This window comes from Myotis davidii, unplaced genomic scaffold (assembly GCF_000327345.1).
Source record: "Myotis davidii unplaced genomic scaffold, ASM32734v1 scaffold242, whole genome shotgun sequence".
NCBI classification, from domain to species: domain Eukaryota; kingdom Metazoa; phylum Chordata; class Mammalia; order Chiroptera; family Vespertilionidae; genus Myotis; species Myotis davidii.
Window position 1 is genome coordinate 3,041,860 of NW_006295821.1, and position 19,397 is coordinate 3,061,256.

Sequence of the window (19,397 nt, forward strand, 5' to 3'; positions counted from 1 at the left end):
GACATTGTATTATGTCCTGGAAGTTTCTTTAAATTATTATCTTTCATTCCCTAGCTGAAATGCTTGTCAATATAATAGTTTTCTATGGATGTATTAAAAAATACTGCTTTCAAAATTACATCATCAATATAAAAATTTTTTGCACTTATGATATGGAACTCAACATATAAGTAAAACTGCATTAGAAGGAGGAAGAGGAAGAAGGGGAGGGGGAGGAAAAGGAGGAAGAGAATAAGAAGAAGGAATAGGACCAGCAAGAGTAGGAGGAGGAAAGAGAAAGGAGGGGGGGGAGTAGGAAGGAGAGGAGAAGGAAGAAGAGGAGGAGAAAGAGGAGGAAGGGGAAGGGGAGGAGGAGGATGGACAGAAGAAACAAGGGAAGATCTGTGTAAGTGCATCCACTTCTACTGTGTATGTATGGTTCTCATGTGGGACTGCTAACGAAACTCAGTGCTAAAGGGTAAATCACCTACTTTTCTTTTCTTTTCTGTAGACTATCTTAGCATTTCATCTAAATTTTGCTGCAGCAAATTTGGCATCTTCTAAAAGGAGTGTTTTTGTTTCCTCAAGGCAACTAAGGAGGGAAGTACATTGCCTACACATCTCTATTTACCCCCTTCCCCGAGCCAGCGCTGAGAGCAGTGGCCATGTCCCACCGACAGCCACAACGGATTTACACGCATCTCCTTATCTCTGCAAGTGCTGCAGAGAAATGAGGTCCCGGCGTGCGAGCCAGCGCTGCAGTAACTAGGGTCCTGGCCTCTAATGCAGACTGCGAAAATACACCTATTTGACTTGTTCAGTAGCAGACATTTATTTCCTATCTTACATCCTGAGCATTGTCACTGAACACTCAGTACAGATGCTCCTCCACTTATGATGAGGTTATGTTCCAATAAACCGACTGTAAATTAAAAATATCTGAAGTTGAAATGCATTTAATACACGTAACTAGGGAACATCATAGCTTAGCCTAGCCTGCCTTAAATGTGATCAGAAAGCTTACATTAGCCTACAGTTGGGCAAAATCATCTCACACAATGCATACACTGTAGAGTGTTGATGGTTTGTGCTCACGATCATGTGGTTGACTGGGAGCTAAGGCTCCCTGCCATGGCTCAGCATCAGGAGAGAATTTAGGGCAAACCCATGGCCTGGGAAAAGATCAAAATTCAACATCGCAAGTTCGGTTTCTACGGAATGGGTATATGTGTAGCTCCATCATAAAATCAACCAATTTTAGGTCAAAGCATCAGAAGTCAGTGACTGTCTCTCTATTATTTGTCCCGGGTTGAGAATTGTCAGAGTCCTCCTAATCTTGACTCAGATAAAATAAATACATCAACATCAATAATACCCTTCCTTTTCCTGTATAGATTTTTGCTCATGTGTCAAATTTGGGGTACAGAAAGGAGTAAAAATAGCAAGTAACGGAGACTGAACATGAAATTGTAGTGCCAGAGGCAAGGATATAAAAATCCTGCTCATCCTTTTGATCACACTGAGTGGACTGAGATGATCTATGGATGACAGAAGCATTCAGTGGATTTTTTTTAAAATAATAGGCAGAATGTGATTTCATACCCAGCAGGCACTGAAGTTGGTAGCTTTTTTTTTTTCCTGGCCATATTATGATTGCTGCAGAAGAGAAAGATGTATTTCAAGGGTGGAACAGAGAGAACAAGTGGGTCTAATGGAGTATGTGTGTGTTTGTGGAGGGTTAGGACGTGAAAGTAAAGTGTGCAGAGAGCAGTGGGATGGATGCCGAAACGTTATGGGCATCCCCAAAAGATGCTGGTGCATGACTTCAGCAAACATGGATTTTATTTCACAATGTTTGGTCCAAGGATGACAAACCATATAATTGTACAATGTGTTAGACTAGGAAAGAAACTGAGTTGGGAAATCTAAACACAGTTTCAGGTTCCAAATATGTAGCAAATTTGCTATGAGGCCCTTGTTAAGCCACTTAGCAAGTATTTCTCCCCTTTCTTACTGTATGTGTATTTCTTGGGATATGACACAAATACTAGACTATGCCTGTCAGTCTTCAATGTGTGTGAGCTTCCCTAAAGCAGGGGTCATCTTTGTACCTTCCATGGTGTCTGCTCCATTGTTTTTGTATGAAGCAGGTACACATAAATGATGCTAGGAAATTTAGCTGGGAATTTGAGGAATGAGAAGTAACATTTCTTGAGCACTGAAGGAGTACAAGGGGCTTTTCATATGTTACTCCACATGCTCCTCATCACTGTAGGAGGTCTGCATGATAATCTGATAGTGAGAAAGCTGATGATCACATAAATTAAGTCAGTTGCTCTAGTTCACACAGATGGGTATAGGTTGAATTGTTCCCCCGCCCCCACCACCACCACCCTAAGACCTAATTTGGAAGTTGGATTTTTGCAGATGTAATCAAGGTAAGATGAGGTCATTAATGGGTGGGCCCTTATCCAATATGACTATCTATATTAATAAAAGGGTAATATGCTAATTAGACTGGGAGAACTTCTGGGCGTACTTCTGGACAAAGCCATGGTGGCAGGGTGGTTAGGGGAGAGCAGGCTGGCAGAGGTGGGGCAGTTGGGGGCAAAAAGGCTGGTGAGGGGGGCTGTTGGGGGTGAGCAAGCCAGTGGGGGGGAGCAGTTGGGGGCAATCAGGATGGCTGGGGGCAGTTAGGGGTGATCAGACTGGAAGGGGGTGCAGTTGGGGGCAATCAGGCCAGCAGGCAGAATGGTTAGAGGCAATCAGGCAGGCAGGCAGGTGAGCAGTTAGGAGCCAGCTCTCCCGGATTGCGAGATGGATGTCTGACTGCCAGTCAGCCTGGGATCAGGCCTAAACCAGCAGTTGGACATCCCCTGAGGGGTCCCAGATTGGAGAGGGTGCAGGTCGGGTTGAGGGACACCACCACCACCACTACCACCACCACCCCCCCATGCACAAATTTCATGCACCGGGCTACTAGTGTACTTATAAGAAGAGGAAAATGACATGTGATGACAGAGGCAGAGGTTGGATATGAGCTGCAAGGCAAGAACACCAAGGATTTTAGACCACCACAAGAAGCTAAAAGAGGAGAGGGGGGATTCTACCCAGAGCCTCAGAGGGGCATATGGCCTGCTGACACATTGGTTTTGGACTTCCAGCCTTTAGAACTGTGAGATAATATGTTTCTATTCTCTTAAGCTATCTAGTTTGTGGTACTTTGTTAAGGCAGCCTGAGGACACTTACACAGATGGTAAAAGTGGTTGATCTTGGATTTGAACCCAGAGCAATCTAACTCCAGAGGCAATTTCTCCATGACCATTGCTACAGTCTAGGCAGAAATGAACAAGCCCCCAGTGCTAAATGGTTCTAGTAAGGAAAAGGAGAATGAAAAACAAAAAATATAAAACCCAATAGTAACCACCAGGACTTGGACATGCAGAGATAATTTGTTGCTCTTTGACCTTTGGGTGACTGGACCTCTCCTATAAGAGTCAATCAGAACTTATAATGAAATACAGACCCATTGTAGCTTAGGAAAATCAATGCATTTCTTCCATTTAGCCAGAGCTACATAACGAAAAGAAATCCGTCAAATTATCTTTTTGTTCTCCTATAATTGTTTCATTCTGGAACTTTGTTAATTATCACCAAGAATTGAATTGACAATAATTCAAGTATCTGAATACAGTATTAACAAGTCAGAAAAAAAATTCTTACCCTTGGTGCCTTTTTTCTCATTTTATATTGTTCTTTTGACACCTAAAATGGTATAATTCTGACATTTCAACCGAAAAGATAAAGACGTCATCTTAGACAGGGTAAGGCATTCTATTTTAGTGTAATTAAAATCACCTCGTCTTTTGGAATGTGAGTGTCATCTGTAGGTGGTGTCCCTGGTCTAACGCTGTGCTAAACTTAACCTCACAAAAACTCCATCTGAGGCCAAACGGTAATAATGAGCCTGGAGCACTATATGGTCCTGAGCACGGGTCCTGGTCACAGGTAGGACTTCTCAGCTCTCATCCCCAGACACTCCAAGCCTCTTTTGTTCAAGATAAAAACACCACAACCACTGAAGAACTCTGTGTTCAGGCTGACATCTGCCCTGTGTCCAAGATAAGTCAACCGACGGTAAGAAATAAATGCTACCTCTCCCAGGAAACCCATTCTTGTCTCATCCTCTCTTGGGATGAGGGAAATGATTGGGATCTAGTTCTATGTCTAGAATTGGTGGTTCTGTGGCTCATTGAGGTTCATTTAAACAATCAACTAATATTGACTGAGCACAAAATACGTACTGGGAATGCATCTGGGAAGAGAACATGACAATACTTAACATTCTCTGATAGAGATAGAGCAGGTAGAAATGTAAAGGGAAAGAATGTCAGACACAATGAAAGAGATGAAGAAGAATAAAGCAGGAAAAGTTTCATTGTGAGCAAATATCTAAGGGATGAGAAGCAAGTGGTGGCGCTCTCTGGGGAACAGCCAAGGCCAGAAGTCCTGAGTTGGGTAGTGCCTGTCTGTTTGGGGAAGGAGGAATAACAAGGAGGTGGCTGGAACAGAGCAGGTGAGAAGGGGCAGGAGAAGGATTCACAAAGGTAAGCCACATGGGTAAAGATTCAGATCATGCCGTGATTCAAAGGACTTTGGCTTTGACTCTGAGCTGGGAATGAGCAGACAAGTTATATCACTTGACATTAAAAGAATCACTGAAGCTGCTCGGCTGAGAGTGGGTGGCAGTGGAGCAAGTGGAAAGCCAGGGAGACCATGTGGAGGCTTTCCCACAGCCTAGGATGGGAGCAATGGAAGTGGTCGGAACTGGTTGGACTTGAACTCTATCTATATTTGGAGGCAGAACCAATAGGATTTCCTGATGGAAATAGTATCAGGAGTATGATGACATTAAAATTATAGCAGACACCACATCAGATACCTTATGAAATTGTAAGAAAGGACCACACCATAGGACATACTTATTTTGAGGTCGCTAAGAGGGATAGATTGCATTTGAAGCAGAGAAAAGCTAACAACAATTGATAACTATAAAGCAGAACCTAAGGAAAGGAATTAATATTTCTCATTTCAAAAGTCATTTTTCCTTTTAGTTTTAAAAAGACATCCTACCCGTTGCAGACCTAGAGACAAAAAAAAAAAAGTTTATGCAGTAACCACAGAAGTCAGGTAAAATCTTGTAGTGACTCAACTCACTACTTTAAGAAATCTGCAAGAAATAGTAGAAGCATCTCCTCAGAAAAAAACAAAGCATTTATATCAAGCTAATACTTCCAAAACAAAACTGAGATGCAGTTTCTTGGAAAGAGTTTCTGTTTCCTGAGTATTAACTTCATCTCTTCATTCACAAAGAAAATTCTATTGTGAATATTTAAGTCCCGGAACCCCTTACATTTTCTATTCAACAAATATTTATTGAGCACCTATTACAAGAAGAATCTCTGCCATGAAATGCGGAGGTTACCAAGATGTGTTCTAATTTCACTGTGTATTACTCAAATATACAGCATGGCATTTTTATCAAAATTATATCTCAGAAGAGATGTGGTTTTCTTATGTCAAGACCTTTTTGATAATGGACATATTTTAGTTCCTGCAAATAATGTGTGGGGAGGACCATGAACCTCCTCCTCCCTCAGGATGGACTGGACAATCCACAGAAACAGGACAGGAAATGTCCCAGGAGCTCTATGTTGCAGGATTGACAGAAAAACAGCCCATCAGGGCAGAGCAGGGAGGAATGGGACTGGGCAGGAAGGCAGGACTGGGGCTGGTAGCCAAGGGAGAGCAGAGTTTGGAATGCAGTCATCAGTGCTAAATGTTGCAGGGAGCTTAAAGTGTGTCCGTGCTGAGAAGGGGCTGCTGGATTTGGTGACTGGGGAATCCAGATAATGCCAGAGACACAGAAGAAAGCAGGTTCCTACAGCATAGACATTAGCAGATGGTGGAGACGCACACGTGGTGGGCGGCTCTGGTGGTTCACCACACAAATAAAAGTAAAGGTCAACAGCTTAAGGGTGAAGTAGAATGTGTGTGTGTGTGTGTGTGTGTGTGTGTGTGTGTGTGTGTGTGTTGATATTTTGTTTTTCAGGGGCTAGGAAGAACCGACAACACTTATAGGCAACATTTGTAGAAACTTACAAATTCTAGCTTTGCTTCATGCTTATTTTTGTTTATTTTCACTTTACTTGAGATTATATTTCATTAACTTTAGCTCTTATGGGATATGGATGCAGTCCCTTCTATGATCATTTCATTGATTATTTCGCACAGAGCTCTATGGGGTTTCTCTACCTGGCATGCACATCACGAATGTAACAATCTGACTGTTGAAATAGGGACGCATTTCCCTGGTTCTGCAAACTTGCCTGGGTTGTTCATTTCACTCGTATTCCTGCTCTCATAGTAAGCACCGTGCAGGTGCACAAGGGTGATTTTCTAGCTATTTGGGGATAATTTGCAGCATTCAGAATGCTGAGTGGTGGGCTGAGCGTGGCAGCTGCCTAGCAACGTACTGACATTCATCATGAAAATAGAGGTATGGAGAGAAAGGAGCACAAGTGGGCTTGAGAGAGAAGACCTATTTCAACATGCGAGGGAGGGAGCGTAAGAAGAAGAAATGAGACACACACAGAGGACTTGCAGAGGTGCTTGGCATGGAAAGAGGAGCGTTTTTTCCTCCTTTAAGAGAATGTGAAAACACATAAAGTTGTCAAAAATTATCTAATTTACACAAAAATCTGTGTTTTCAGGGTGTGCACAGTCTTTCTCTTCTTCCCATGACTCTTAGGGTTTTAAAATCCCCTGTATGATTTCAGGTTCTGTCCAGGCTTTGGCCCCTGGCCTGCCTGTCTTGTAGCAGGGGTTGGCTCTGCTATTACAAAAGCCTGCACGGCTCAGCGTACCATATATGAAGCCTTTATCCTGTGTACCTGCCCGTCCTTCTACCCCATCTTCTGCCACTTTCCCAGTGGTTCTCTGCACCAAGTGAATCAACCCATTTCAGAACTTGTCACATTTCTTTGCATCTGTTGTGCCCTCTGCCTGGAGCTCATCAGCCTGATTCACTTCCCACGGTGGCCACCTATCTCCATTCTTCAGGACCCATGACCTCTTGGTTCATATTTACAGGAAGGACAGACAGGGGACAGTAGCTGTGTCTTGCGATGGCTTTTACACCTCCTGGATTGTTCAGACCTGAAATTTGCTCTAGAGTTTATTTTTACATCTGTTTGGACCAACGTTAAGCTTATCAGTGGTCATTAGGATCTATACGTAACTCTACTGAGGGGAAAAAGAAGTCTTTCCATTATGACTATGACAATCTAGGACCTACTGCTTATGGCACTGATTAAGACTGATTTCGCACCCCACTTGTGTGGCTCAGTTGGTTTATCGGTGACCTATGAACCAAGAGGCCACAGTTCGATTTCTGGTCAGGACACATGCCCGGGATTCAGGCTCGATCCCAAGTAAGGGCATGCAAGAGGCAGCTGATCAATGATTCTCACCATTGATGCTTTTCTTTCTCCCTGTTTTTTCCTCTCTGAAATCAATAAAATATATTTAGAAAAACTAAATAAAAACATATTTTAAAAAGAAAAGATATATGTCCCCTCTCTTTCCATATTATTGTGAATAGGCTGCTGTCATCTTTAGAAACATGGATATGCCATTCAAAGACAATGGCACTTCCCATTCCCATGTTTTCCTGGCTCAAGATCCCCCAGTAATGGAATCCTTTGGAAGAGTAGGGAGGGCACTGCAGAGGAGCTTCCCCACTGACGTTACCCTGCAGCCCACGCTGGTTCTGTCGGGGGCCGGGAGACTGGCAAGGTTAGGACATCCCTATCCTTTACCTCAAAATCCCAGGAGGACCTCTCAGCTCTCACTCTGTGTGGGTTCTAACTAGCCAAGACGTGTGCATGAAGATGGTGGGTGTGAATAACCACAACCCAAGTTCGTCCACTTCCATCAAAGCCACTTCCTTGAAAGCATCTCCTTTCAAAGCCCATGGCAGCACATACACCCAGAGATGCAGCCTTAATCCTATGGTATTCATTCATTCACATACTTCATGTAATTAAGGCAGGGGGTTCTCCTCCCAGACAATGTGGGAGTTAAATAATAAGAAAGAATGCTACATTTTACCTCAGCTCCTGGGATTAGCCAGTACTACTCTGTAGACAAGACCAAAAAAAAAGAAAAAAGAAAGAAAGAAAGGAAGGAAGGAAGGAAGGAAGGAAGGAAGGAAGGAAGGAAGGAAGGAAGGAAGGAAGGAAGGAAGGAAGAAAGAAACAGAAAAGAGAATTCAGAGCCTCTGCTAAGAATTTACATAAAAATGCTCTCAAGTTCTCTTACAGCCAATTCCACCATTTCATTTTAATTGTGCGATGTAACAATGTTCTATTTATTCAATAAATGGATGAAAGTGAGCACTACATTAGTAACGTCGCAGTGTGAAATATGTGCTAGGCTTCATTTCCTGAGCAGCCTTTGCAGCATGAAACATTTATTTCATCCAGGTTTGTACTTGTTTTTAATACAGCCCTAGGATGTTTTCTACACAGGAACCCCATCCGTGCATGCAAAACACTCCAGAGCCATCTACCATAGGGGACATTTAAAACTGTGCCCTCTTGGGGAACCAAATACGTGATGGAGCTGAAATAATGGTTGCAAACGAAGGAACCGACGCTGGTGCTTTCTGATCTCTTTATACACACCCAGGAGGATGCTGAGTACAATCGGTGCTTTTGTCCAGCACATTTTGCAGAATTTCCTGGTCGAGCCATAGCCTGTATTTATCAGGTACAAGAACAGCTTGTTTAGTTACACTGAAAAGAACAGATGTTCATTTGTTGTTGAAATCTAAATAAGAGATCTCCATCAGCTATATGGTTTAAGAAAAATTATCCTATTCCTAAAGCTATTTGTTCCTTAACCAAAGATTCACCAGGGTCAGTCTGACCTCCTGTCTTTCAGAGTATGGGCAGGAAACCAAGGCAGGCCAATCTGTTTGTTAGAGTTATTTGCCATTCAAGTGTTTTCTCTTCCTTCTAAACAGAGAAGGCAATTCTCTTTGGGAATGGCTAAAAGGTTTTATGAGGATTGGTGGCGAATGCAGTCATTTTATTAATACAACCAGTTTATGCCTATTTCAGATATTGAAATTAGTTACTTAGTACCATATGAATCTGTTGTTCAGAATATCACCGCCATTACAGCTGGTTATCCAATCATGAAGAAGTTAAGAATGAGGTATGATCTCTACAGAAACAGTCTGGCACTGAAACTAGATCAGACTATTTCAATAGAAATGAACATTTCTGTTGTACACTTACTTTTGAAGGTGTATGACAATGGTTGAATCAAGACTTAGGGTTTGGTATCTGAACCTAATCATGATTATTTATTTTGTAAATTATTCACTTTTTTAAAACCACTTTATTGAGGTATGGTTGACAAACAGAATATATTTAATATATTCTTTAATATATTCCACTGGATGAGTTTGGACATAAATACACATCTGTAAATGCATCACCACAATCAATGTCATAAACATAGCTGTCACCTCAAAAAGTTTCCTCTTATGCTCTTTAGTTTATTTAGCAAAATTTTAAGATTACAATATGGTATTATTAACTCTAGGCACTGTTCTGTACACTAGATCTCTAGGACTTAGCATTAACTAGAACACTAGAGGATTTGATAATATGAAAAGTGCTCTATTAACATGCCACACACTTTCAACACAGCACACACTTAAATGTTCTAGTTCCTTGCCCTGACCGGTTTGGCTCAGTGGATAGAGCGTCGGCCTGTGGACTCAAGAGTCCTGGGTTCGATTCCGGTCAAGGGCATGTACCTTGGTTGAGTGCACATCCCCAGTAAGGGGTGTTCAGGAGGCGGCTGATCGATGTTTCTCTCTCATCGATGTTTCTAACTCTCTATCCCTCTCTCTTCCTCTCTGTAAAAAATCAATAAAATATATTTTTTAAAAAATGTTCTGGTTCCTATCATTTCTATATACATAAAAGCCAAGTGACCAGAACGCTGGAATGACCGGTTGCTTTGACACGCACTGAGGCCCCGATTGGCCCCCAGCACCCTGATTGGGGGCGGGGCCAGCCGGCCAACCTCCCGTGTCTTCTCCCCCCTCATCCCCACCAGCTGGCCCAGCCGGATCAATCCCAATTGGGGTGGGCCAGTCAGACACCACCCATGCACGAATTTGTGCACCAGATCTCTCATTTTTGGGGTGGGTTTTTTTTAATAATTATCCATTAAGATTAATATATGTATAACACTTTGCTTGATATAGGAAATAGTGGACACCCAAATAGTGGACACTCTCAATAGAATACTGGATATTTTCCAAAGGACCCTTAGGAATCACTAACTCTATGATCATGGATCGCTTTTGACTAAGCTATTTGCAGCTCTATAGGGATAAAACTTAAGCTGCAGAAAACTGGTAACAATGCAAATGATTCTTGTCCACAGCAACGCAAATTACCTTTGTCTGGGCAGTACAAAATGAATTTTGTCAGTAGAGAATACAAATCTCTGTAAATCAAATTTTCATTTGAATTATTTTACTACTCATTTCCTCTTTACATAAAGAGCTGAAAAAATCTTTGTTATATAGTCAACACATTTTTATGACCATCATGCTTTGATCTTTTTAAATATTATACTTAACCACAATATAGTGTGATAACTGAGAATTAGCAAGGATGGGTTAGCATTCTAGTAACAATCAAATACAAGTTTCTTCTTTATTCCAATATACTCCAAACTCTGCAATCCAGTTTCTACTTTTGTGCACACCATCATAACATCATATATCATGATAGTTGATTTATATGTCAAAGCCAACAACTTTATTGCAGGGATTTTTCCTCCTTTTCTGTTTCACATAATTTGATCTTCTCTGTACCACATGAAACCATTGACCACTCCTTGAATTAGCCATCACCCTGGCTTCCCTCCTATTCTTTATGTTACCCTGTCACCTGCTAATCTATCAATTTCTTCTTTATAAACATAATTTCCTCCATCATTCTACTGAATGTATGTGCTTTTTCAGCCTTTATCTCTTGGCTCTCTTGGAATGTTTTCATTAAGCAACCTTAAACACACTCAAAGCTATAACTATCATTTATAAATTAATGATTTTAATTGTTTTTGTATGTAAAACACAATAATCACTTTCCTGAACTTCATGGCAATTTGCTGAATTGCCTCCTGAAGAGCAGAATTTGGGTCTCCCAAACACACCTCAAGGTCAACACATTCCCTTCCCCACCTCACACACACTCTCCCATCTTGTCCTACTCCCTGGGATCTACCATTTCCCAGCTGCCTACCTGGAAACTGTGGAGTCTGTCAAAAATTGGTTCATCAACATGTTTTGTTCATTTTAACATCCTAACATCTTTAAAGTTTATGTCCTTTTCTTCATCTCAATCCAGTTATCTCCATGAAGCCTCAACCACATCAATCAGTGTAATCAATAGTCTTCTAAATACACCTTTCTAGTAAATTTTTCACCCTGTTTTGCTCAAAAAGGACTCCCAATCTCCAGTATACATTTCTAGTTTTCCATGGGCTAGCATATTTTTCATGATACTTTGCCTTTTCTTGGTTAAACACCTCCCACCCATTAAGATCACACACTCCTGCCATCCTGAAATTTACTGAACTCACCACTCTCCCTCATGGTTATGCTTCTGTGGACAACCATCACTCCTGGCTAACTCTAAATGTCTTCAAGCCTCAGTTCAATGTCATCTACTCCAGGAAACCTTATGATCTCCTTCCCTGGAAACCTACACTGTTCTAGACATTGCCTGCATCTACTTCTGATCACTCCATGTTACCATTTTTTGTGCTCTTAGTTTCTGAGGCAGAGAATATTCTATGTATTCCATATTTTTAACCCTAAAGTACCCTGAATTATCTGGAGTATTGAAAAGAAAACATTCAACATCTCTTGTTGGGTGAATAAAGAAAAGAAGGGAAGAAAGGAGAAATGAGGGGACATGGGAAACAAACCATAGTTTAAGGATTATTTAAATATTATTTTATATAATACTATAATTAAGTCTAATATTTACATATAAGTATATTTATTTAAAAAGCAAAAGCAATGAAATAATATTACTTAGTATTGTTTTAATGATAACTCAGCAATATGGCTTTGCTGGTGATATCTCTCAATTTATACAACATATAAAAACTAATGATCATATCACATAGCATAGTAGCTGTCAAGTAAAAGCATACAATTTCATAGCCATTAATTTCTTATTTTCATTTCTAAGTACTATTGAGGGGTATGGATCATTTTTGTCTTACTGGCACCTCTGACGCCAAAGTCATTGTCATGTTTCTCACAGATCCTTTCCATAGCAGGGAAGGGGCATGGGCTGTGCTAGAAGCATCAGTCCCAAGTGAAGGAGCAGAGGTGGTCACCAGGAGGAAATGGCAGTACTGTGTTTTCTTCCCTAGGCCACTTTGCTTTGCCAAGTGTTACCTAATCGCACTTCTCATTCACTTGGATTGTTTAAAAATGGTCAAAGTACCCATTTTTCTTCCGCTGTGTCTTTTATACTTTCAGATTGGGTGATACTAAAAGAAGGCTGTGGTCGATTTATTTAAAACCATTTTAAACCCTCTAAAAACAGGCCAGCTGAGTGGATCAGCTTCAGTGAAAGTAACAAAATGAATACACTTTAAACCTACAAGTATATGTAATGCATAATATACGTGTTGCTATAGAAAGTGGTATCCTGCGTAGGACCACGGGTTGCTATTAAGAAGGGAGAAAGATGTAGCCTATGACTTCCCAACAGTTCCATCCCCAGGCATTCTGCCTTTTTTACAGACCGTTGCAAATATCTGGTCTGATGATGGTGCCCTTAAAATCCCTCTCCTACTGTCGTAATTGCCACCCACTAATGCGATATCTGTACAACACTCTGGAGGTTTACAAGGAACCTTATGTAACATCTAAGCAGGGAGCGACTTGCTCACACTATTCTTGAAAATGTTTCTGGCCAGCATTAAGTGGGGACTTTCCATATAGTATTATTTGGAGGCCATAGCATTCTTGACCCTTGATTGTTTTTCTCTTCTTGTTTGTCTTCTTCTCATCATATCTTTCAAAAGTTTTTGAGCATCCTTCATGCCTCCTTCTACAAAATTTTCTTTTGACCTACCACCCTCAGTGGCTCATTCCCTAATTCAGAAACATGGTAGACACTTTGTATCCTCATTTCTGGTTCACTCTACTATAAAAAAACTCCTTTTTGCCACAGTTCCCACAGGATTTATATTCTCTCAGGTTTTCTGACACTGTACTCAGTGGTTTTCATCTACAACTCTGGTTTTAAATACTAGCCACCATCTAGCAATATTTCAATATAAATCTTTTGCCAGATTTTTCTCATACTCAGTAGCTTATCAGCCTTGTTACCTCAGCATATCATAGATATATGAACCCACCACATCCAAAACTGAACTCATTCTCTTCTCTTTGACACCTGCTTCTTCTCCACTAGGATTTCTCAGTGAAGGGCATGTAACACTGACCCAACACACCATGCTGAAACCCAAGCTAGATTTCTAAAAGTCATCTCCAATTTTCACTGAAGCCCATGTTTATAAACACTAAATGATGCAATTTTCATATCCAAATTATATATTTTTTAATATCTGTCCTTTCACTCCACTCAAATTTCCAGTTTTCACTTTAGCTGCTACAAGTAGTGCTTCACCAGGGATGATTTTGCCCTCTTAGGGGACATTTGGCAATGTCTGGAGACGTTTTTGGTTATCATGATGGGGGAGGTGGAGTGCTCCTGGAATCTACTGGGTAGAATCTGGGTATGCTGCTACAATGCACTGATCAGCCAAGTATGACAAAGAATTATCTGGCCCAAAATGTGAAGTGTCGAGGTTGAGAAACTGCTAGATCCATCTCAGGGGTCAGCAAGCTTTTATTATTATTATTATTATTATTATTAGCCAGATAGTAAATATTTTAGGCTTTGTGAGCCATATGGTCTATGTCCCAACTTCTCCACTTGTCCTTTGTAACACAAAATGGGGCACAGAAAATATGCAAACAAATGGGTATGCTGTGTGTCCATGAAATCTTATTTAATATACTAAGCCGGCTGCTGATTGGACTCGGCCCAGGGGTCATAGTTTGCTGATTGCTAATCTAGCATAAAGGAAAATAAGGCCACATTGTTACACTGTTTTGTATGTTTGATGCCTATTAGCTACAGGATACATTCCAAGTGTTGTACCCCAAAATACACAGGTCTTGCCTTTCTCTCTGCTCCATTCTCCTTGCTTGTTCTTATGCTACTGCAGTGAGAATGTCTGTCCCTGCACACCGTTTCATGCTTCTCACCACCTTCCCTTTATGTATATTACCTGTAACTAACCTCACCCTTACTCCCATTTAAAGACTGGGATATCTTCCATCACCTCCTTCAATGAGCTTATTTCTCATCATCTTTCAAGACTCCTCTAGGGATTCCTTCTGAGCACTTCCATCTCTCAGATAACAAGCTACTTCTAGGACCCGCTGACCCCCTACAGAACTATCTTATGTATCTATTCCTCCCACTTAACTGGAAGATACTTCAGACTTGGGCAAGACTTATTCATCTTTGTATCTTCAGCACTTCGAATGGCCTTGGGTGGCTAGTAGGAACTCAATATTAATTCCAATGAATAACTTTTGTAAAGATATCTTTGAGTTTTCAAGCTTTTAGGTCTCTAGGAAAATAGGGTAAGATTTAGCACAAGAAATAATGTTCATAGGAAAGAAAAGTCCAGGCATAATATAACATTTCACTTTGTTAGATTTTATTTATGATTGCTACTTTTCTTAATTTTAAATACTAGTGCTAAGAAAGTATATTTGCAGTTTCATTTAAAGATTTTATATTTCTAATCAAAGGAATAAATATCATACGAGAATCCTGAAAAGAGAATGTACAAGATTCATATACAGAGCTTATATCAGTGATGGCGAAACTTTTGAGCTCAGCATGTCAGCATTTTGAAAAACCCTAACTTAACTCTGGCGCCATGTCACATATAGAATTTTTTTGATATTTGCAACCATAGTAAAACAAAGACTTATATTTTTGATATTTATTTTATATATTTAAATGCCACTTAACAAAGAAAAATCAACCAAAAAAATGAGTTCACGTGTCACCTCTGACACACGTGTCATAGGTTCGCCATCACTGGCTTATACCTCTCAAGGCTTGTGTTATCCAGGTTTTATGTTTCTTTGAAAAAGATTATCACTGAAATGGAATGGCAATAGTACATAGTAAAGGCCAAATATATTTGCTTAAATTTTAATTTTTGAAACTTATTTCTGACCTGATAAATGTCTGATAAGAGGCTACAGCAATATTTGAAGGTAATGATTTTTGTAAAGATTTCTGAGATAATATTTGATAAATGTAAGTGAAAGGTACTTTAAAAAAAACATATCCTCATCACTCATTAAATTTCAAATACCTTAAGAAATGTTTTATGTCTCAGGGTTGACCTGAGTTAAAACACTGGCAGAGCATCAATAAGAGAATGGACGAGATCCTGCTAACTCTTAAAATTCTACTGTGAGCAAAGCAGGTTGTACTTTTTTCTTGAGCCAAAGCATGTGTGTGTGTGTGTCTGTGTGTGTGTGTGTGTGTGTGTGTGGTGTGTCTGGAGGCGGGGGCAAGAAGTTCATAAGTCTGTTTAGAACTCTGGACATAAATATGCATTTCTGACCATTTTGGTCATAGAATCTTTCAACCCACAAATTCTATAAGAATGAAAGGTATCAGCTTCCTGAACAATTTCTAACATGCTTAATTTAGCTTAATTAAAATCCCATGCACACTCAAATATAGTATTCGCCTCCACTTCCTATCCCAAACTCTTGTCTGGCATCATCATTTTATAAAATACCAGCTGCTCTATGTTACTTTTTATACAGAGATACTAGTCTGTTTAGGAAAAGTTGGTGTACATAATGTGCATAATCAAACAGAAAAGTGTACCATTTCAAAACTATCAAAAATTATCTTAAAAAATACAGGATTTCAAGTCATAGCATCATTTTAGGAAGTTCTCTGTTGTGATAATAAATTATAGGTACTCACGGGAACAATTTAATAGATAAAGTACCCATCTAGGAGGAAACCAATATAACAAGTAAGTTCACAGGTTTCTGCTTCCAGTCAAAACTGGGGAACAGTTACTAGTTCTATCCTCTGTCCACAAACAACTTAAGACTGGGCAACATATGAGAAGAAATGGACACCAGCCAGTGAAGGTCAGTGGAAATAAATGAGTTTAGACATAAGCCTGGTCAGTTTACTTCAAAGAGGGAGGATGTAGGCTGTGGCCTAAAGAGGGGGTCCTGTGAAGTCTGGGGATCTCCTGAGTAAATGGCACTGGGAGTTCACAGAGCAGAGAATCAGAGGAGAGCTACACAGAGAAAAGACTGCAGAGGTCTTCAGAGCTCCCCCTCAAGTCTCCAGCGGAATACTGATCAGCATGTGCATGCGAGTGAACTACCAACGTCCCAGAAAGGTACCACCCAAATGGATGAGAGTGAATCAATCCCATCACAAAGACAGGAAGGAAGTTTGGCTGTTCTCATCAGCCAGAGTGAAAAATTCCATGGGACACTGGATAGAGAACTCAATTGTTTTGCATCAGGAGTATGAAATGATTATATATGTCACACACAGACCCAGAAAACGGTTGTAGTGGTAGCCAGAGGGAAAGGGGGGGGGAAGGGTAGGTGGAAGGGTGGAGGTGAACAAAGTGGGGGAAATGGCATTGGACAGAGACTTTGCTTGGGGTGATGGACACAAGACTCAGTATGCAGATGATGTTTTATTGACTTGTACACTTGAAACCTGTATGGTTTTGCAAACCAATGTCACACTAGTAAATTAAATAAAGAAGAAAAATATGACAGCTTAAAATACCTTACTGCATAAAATATCTTTAAAATATTTTTAACAAAATAAAAATAAAAGTGACACTATAAAACACCAAGAGTGAATCTTAATGTAAACTCTGCACTTTGGGTGATGATGTGTAAATGTAGTTTCATCAGTGGTGACAAATGTACCACCCTATGGGAGATGTTGTTCATGGAGGAGGCTGTGTATATGTGAGGGCAGGGTGTATGTGGGAACTCTATCTTCAGATCATTTTTGCTGTGAACTTAAAAGTGCTCTAAAAATAGTCCATTAAAACCGATTAAACAGAAAAAAGTAAAGGTAAAATAAGTATAAGATCCACACCTGCAGAGCTTGGAGGTGAGCCCTGCTTTCATAAAAAGCTCTCTGTTGTCACTTTTCATAGCTCCTCCGAATTCTCTGTCCCACTAGACGTCTCTCATTTCCTGGGTCTCCCTTTCCTGTGTTCCAGCCTGAAGTCTGGAGCTTCATTAGCCCCGTTGACTGTGGACCTCTGTGACTACATCTGCACCTGGGGCAAGCTGCCTTCTGACAGGAAAGTGAAAAGTTCAATATGGTTGACCCCATCCTCTGGGGGACCACTATTGTTCTGAATTGGGAGGAAGAGTTCCCTTGCTCGGATGATCAGGTGACTATGAGCCTTCTGCCACAGGACCACTTGGGATGAAACAGGAGATACTAGAGGAAATAAAATATAGTGCATTTCTGCACGCTTGCGATTTATGGTTCCATGCCCTGCCCCCTTGAGCCTGCAGCAGGAGACTTCTAAAACTATTTGTTTACACCAACACCCACCTCTGGGTTTAGAACTGCTTGGCTTCCAGGGCAGGGTGCACTGAAAAGGAATGGTAAACTCACCATCAGCCTGATGGTGCAATTTCAACAAAGAAAAATTTACATTAAATGCTTATATTAGGTGAAAATAAGTTTCACATCTCTTAAACTTCCATGTTAATACTGGAAAAGGGAGAGCTAAGTAAATCTAAATCATGCAGAGGAGAAGAAGTAATAAAGATAGGAGTGGTTTCAATCAAATTGATTTGAACAACCCATGACTCCATTACTCCAGGCTCCATTTATAACAGCAAAACTTAAAATATTTAGACATAAACTTAACAGGATATGTTCAAAATCTGTAAGAGGGACATATTTTTAGTTTCCTAGGATGCAAATATGTACACTTGAGCAAACTGATGAATACACTGTTCTTGGGCAGAATAATTCAACATTGTAAAAATGTCAATCTCCATAAGTTAAAGAAATAAAACAATAGAGCTAATAAAAATCAAAAGCTGGTTCTTTCTCTGAATAAATAAAATTGATAAAATTTTGGCAAGACTGGTAAGGAAAAAGTAAATCAGACACAATTATCATTATCAGGAACAGAAGAGAAAAATAGAGGATAGTATCACAGACCCTACAGATATTAAAAGGTTAATAATGGAATGCTACAAACAACTCTACATTGACAACTTTGTCACCTTAGATGAAACAGCAATTTCTCAAAAACCACAAATTACTAAAATCCAACCAAGATGAAATAGACAACATGAATATCCCAAGAACTATTAAAGAAATTGGATTTATACTTTGAAATCTCTCCAAGTAAGAAATCTGCATATCCAAATGGTGCCATGAGCAAATTCTACCCAAACATTTAAAGAAAAATTAATACTAATTCCACACAGTCTTTTCTACAGAATAGAAGGCAGGACACAGTTTTGGAGAAAATATTTGCCAATCAAATATCTAAACACATGTGTTCTTAAAATCTATAAAGAACTCTAAAAACAACAACGCAGTGAAAACATAGGCAATATATTAGAACAGGAAGTTCACCAAAGAAGACATATGAATAGCAAACAAGTTCACAGAAAGATACTCAATATCATTAGGTATTAGAGTGATGCAAAGTAAAATCACAATGAGATATCAGTGCACATTCATTGGAATGTCAACAATGAAAAAAGGCTGATTAAACCAAGTGTTGGAGGGAGAAAGAAGATGGCGGTGGTATAGGCAGACGCGTCCCAGGTTGTGTCCCGGAGCAAATGGAGTGAGCAGCTGAAACAAATAACACCCACCCCGAATTGGCGAAATTGCTCAGCTGGTGAGACGGTTTGCAGCCCGGAAGGGCAGAACTCCCCTGGAAAGGTAAAAAAAAAAGAACCCAGGAATTTGGGCAGGAAAGTTTGCCAGACCTCTGAGCCCAGAGGGTCGGAGGGAGACCGCATGGCAGACAGCCGCGTCCCTTGGGACAGGCACAGCCCCTGACTAGGGAAAGGAGATCTGCGGGATTCCTGGTGCCTCTGGGGGGTTTGAGAGCTGGGTTCTGTGATCACGGAGGACTGAGCCTAAAGGGGGCAGCC

General features: G+C 40.4%; 1 protein-coding gene across 1 annotated transcript in view; it reads right to left on the reverse strand.

Moving 5' to 3' along the window:
• Positions 1-19,397, reverse strand: part of MYO16 (myosin XVI) — a 439,204-nt gene that overhangs the window by 115,536 nt on the left and 304,271 nt on the right. The window lies entirely within an intron of this gene.